This window comes from Medicago sativa, chromosome 4, assembly GCF_051527215.1.
Source record: "Medicago sativa cultivar Bolivia chromosome 4, Bolivia_mono, whole genome shotgun sequence".
NCBI classification, from domain to species: Eukaryota; Viridiplantae; Streptophyta; class Magnoliopsida; order Fabales; family Fabaceae; genus Medicago; species Medicago sativa.
In genome coordinates, this window is record NC_140752.1 from 49,223,471 (window position 1) to 49,226,986 (window position 3,516).

Genomic DNA, 3,516 nt, shown 5'->3' on the forward strand with positions numbered 1-3,516 from the left:
TAAATAAATTTTTTAAAGAACTAATCCAAAAACAAATGAAATGATCGCTTATATTACTTTTGTTACCAATAGATCCCCAGACATACTACTCTCCTTTTATAAAATAATATTATTCTTGAATATTGTTCGTGAAATAAAAAAAAAAAATCAGCTGTTGGGTGACTTCTACTTGATTATTTAGTTTGCAACCATGCAATTAGATAATTTGGCCGTTTGGTAGTGTGGCTTGATTGACTGTTGAGATGTTTGCTATTCTTGCCAAGCTGTTGCCCCTTTGTTTATTTGTGACATATGTTTGAGTCTTTCAATGCTATTGCAGTTAGTTTGTGTAGGTTTATTGATTGCACATTTGACCTCCATTTTGTAATTATTTCATTTCTATTTTCTAACTTATGTACAAGTTTAAACATTTTGTTTCGTAAGAATTATATTATTTTCTTTAAAGCCTTGTAATTGTATCATATATAAAGATGAGTCCAAGACTTTAATTGAAATTGCATTACATGACTTTCTCTCGTGGGCTTCATTAATGGGATTCTTGATGCATGTTGGTATACTTGCAATTAGACTATCAAACAAAGAGGAAAATTCAAGCTGGCTTAGAATTGTATTCTATGTTCATGCAATTTTATAAACAAGTATATTTGAAGTTATGTTCATGTAGTATAGCCAAGAGGATTAGTTTTAGCATCTTATGCTGCAACTGGCGTGTTTTTTTAGTGGATTTAGACTTGTAAGCAACTAATTTGCTATTCTTAGTTTCATGCAATTGTAAGGGCTGGACAAAGTTCAAAGAATATGTTTTAACAATGATGCAAGTTTTCTAAGAAGAAAACAAATCCTTAGTTTGTATCAATATTTTTCCAAGACAATTCTTAAGTTTGTCGTATGTGTAATGTGCTTTATACTTGGCACTTATAGTCTCTAAAATTGGTGTTTAAACCGGTCTCGAAAATTTTTCTTTAGGTCCGTTGCTATAAATTTAACTGTTAATTTTATCAAACCGATCTCTAAGTGATTTAGCAATCGATTTTTCTACTTTAGTGATCCAAATTTCAAAATCTAAAAATATTTTTTTAGTAATGTTGCGAAACATAGAGGGCCAAAACAAATAAAAGAAAATAAATGACCAAAAGGAGTACTAGGTAAAAAGATATAGGGCAAATATGATATTTTAACCTTTTTTCTTCATGTTTAAGTTCTTCAATCTAGATATTAATTAATGGTTTAGGCTAAGAATTATGGGTCATTTATCCAACAAGGGATAAAAATCGGCCACATGAATAAATATACAACCAACAACTTTTTTCATAAGTCTTTTTCGGCATGTGGAATAAACTATATGAGAAACTTTAGGAACAAGTAATTCAAATATTACTTTGGGAACAAATAATTCACATATTAGATCTAGTTTAAGAATATCTCAAATTGAGTATCAAAATATATCGAGTACAAAAATATATCATATTCAGTACCAAAATATATTTCAGATCAAGCAACAAAATATATTAGATTGCATACAAAATATTTCAAATTGTGCACTAAAATATTGCGTTCCAAAATATTTTAGCAAAACTTGGGGACTAATTAAGAAAACACTTTTTTCAATGTGTGATCCATCTAATGCATGACTTCCACTTTCTTCAATTAACACTACACTAGTTCTACTTAATGTAGGTCAATACTGTGTTTAGTCTTTTAACTCTCAATTTTCATCTAATATGATAAAAAACATATTTAACCCAATTTTTTGAAGGTAGACTAGAAAAATTAATTATTACTACTCCGGTCCATATTAAAAGAAAAAATTCACTTTTTGAATTCATTAAATAAATCATGTATCTAATTTATATTAAAAACTATTTATATTATTTATTAAATCAACCTAAAAATTGATATTTCTCTTATAGTAGAGATAGGACGTAGTACTGGCCGAAAATGGAAGTGGATAAAAGTGTTTTGGTCTCTAGCTACTTCTACAAGTTTTGTTCTTGTACGCATCATTTCGACGATTGAAACGAGAACAAATTTCACCATTTTCCTTTTCCTTTTTTCCATCTTTACAAAATTCCCCGATCCAAAGGAAGAACACAAGTTAAGTCTTTTTCATTGACACGCCATCTATCCTCAATAAGGTTAGTTAATTTTTGTCTTAATGCTGTATTAGATCCGGAAGGTTATAACTAACAATTGAAAAAAAGAATCATGTATTGTTTAGTTAGATTTTTATTTATATGCATTGCATGCATGGTATAACAAGATCAGTCCTATAAATACCTTGCCCAACAACGAACAAAAAATCACAAAACCACTACATCCTCTTATACTTATTCATAGCCTTTGAGTTTGAGCAAACAAGTTTATAATCAATTAACAACCATGTCAACTAGATCCCTCACCATATTCATCCTAGCTCATGTGTGGCTTTTGATGGCAACAACATCAATAGCCCAGTTTGTCATCGACACAAGTGGCGAACCCGTTGAGGACGATGAGGAATACTTCATCAGGCCTGCTATCGGAGGCAATGGAGGAGGTTCCACTTTGGTCACTGGAAACGGGCCATGCCCTTTGCATGTTGGTCTTGATAACACTGAAGTGGCGTTAGGAGTGGCTGTGAAGTTCAATCCTTTTGCTCCTCATCATGACGATGACAATGTTCGGCTTAACAAAGACTTGAGAGTTACATTCCTAACATCCACAAGTTGTGGGCAGTCAACAGACTGGAGATTAGGTGAGAAAGATGCAACAAGTGGAAGGAGGTTGATTGTCACTGGAAGAGATAATGCTGAAGGTAACTATTTTAGGATTGTGCAGACCCAAACTGGAGGTAACTATAACATTCAATGGTGCCCTACAGAGGTGTGCCCTAGTTGTAATATTCAATGTGGCACTGTTGGTGTTATTCGTGAGAATGGCAAGATTTTGTTGGCCCTCGATGGTGGTGCCCTTCCAGTCATGTTCCAAAAAGAATGACTATTAGTGTGTTGATGAAGTTTGTTGTTTTTATGTAATGTATGTTTCCATGTTGCTCACCTTTATAAACCTAATACTAATAAATGTATGTGGAGCTACAGTTCCTTTCAATTGAACGTAAGAGCGAGAATGAGACATGTATTTTGTTTGATTGATATTCAAATATATGTAATATAGCTCTGAATGGTTATGTATCTTCTTTGTTTACCAAATATACATTTCACAACAGGATTTTCACATCAGTGGTAAAATACCTGATGTGAAAGGTAAAACGGTGGGGTATTCACATTGGTGGAGAAAATGACTGAGGGGAAAATTAGTAATTGAAGCTTTTTCACATTAGTATAAATAACAGCTGTAGGAAAAATAAATGCGGTGGCATTTTTGTTATTTTTAAGAATTACATTCACAAACCCTCTACCCCTTCCACACAAACCTCTTATGGTTCCTGTAATATCCCGCATGTCAGTATCAGAATATTACCAGTCGATCGTGCTAGAGGATTAAAGTTCATGGAAAGTTAGTGTAATGGAGAAAGTT

General features: G+C 32.5%; 1 pseudogene across 1 annotated transcript; it reads left to right on the forward strand.

The window, feature by feature from the left end:
- The first annotated feature begins 1,965 nt into the window (after window positions 1–1,965).
- Window positions 1,966–3,170, forward strand: LOC146929542 (kunitz type trypsin inhibitor 104 pseudogene; annotated as a pseudogene). Its single transcript, XR_015008276.1, has one exon. The product of XR_015008276.1 is annotated as a kunitz type trypsin inhibitor 104 pseudogene (transcript).
- The last annotated feature ends 346 nt before the right edge of the window (window positions 3,171–3,516 follow it).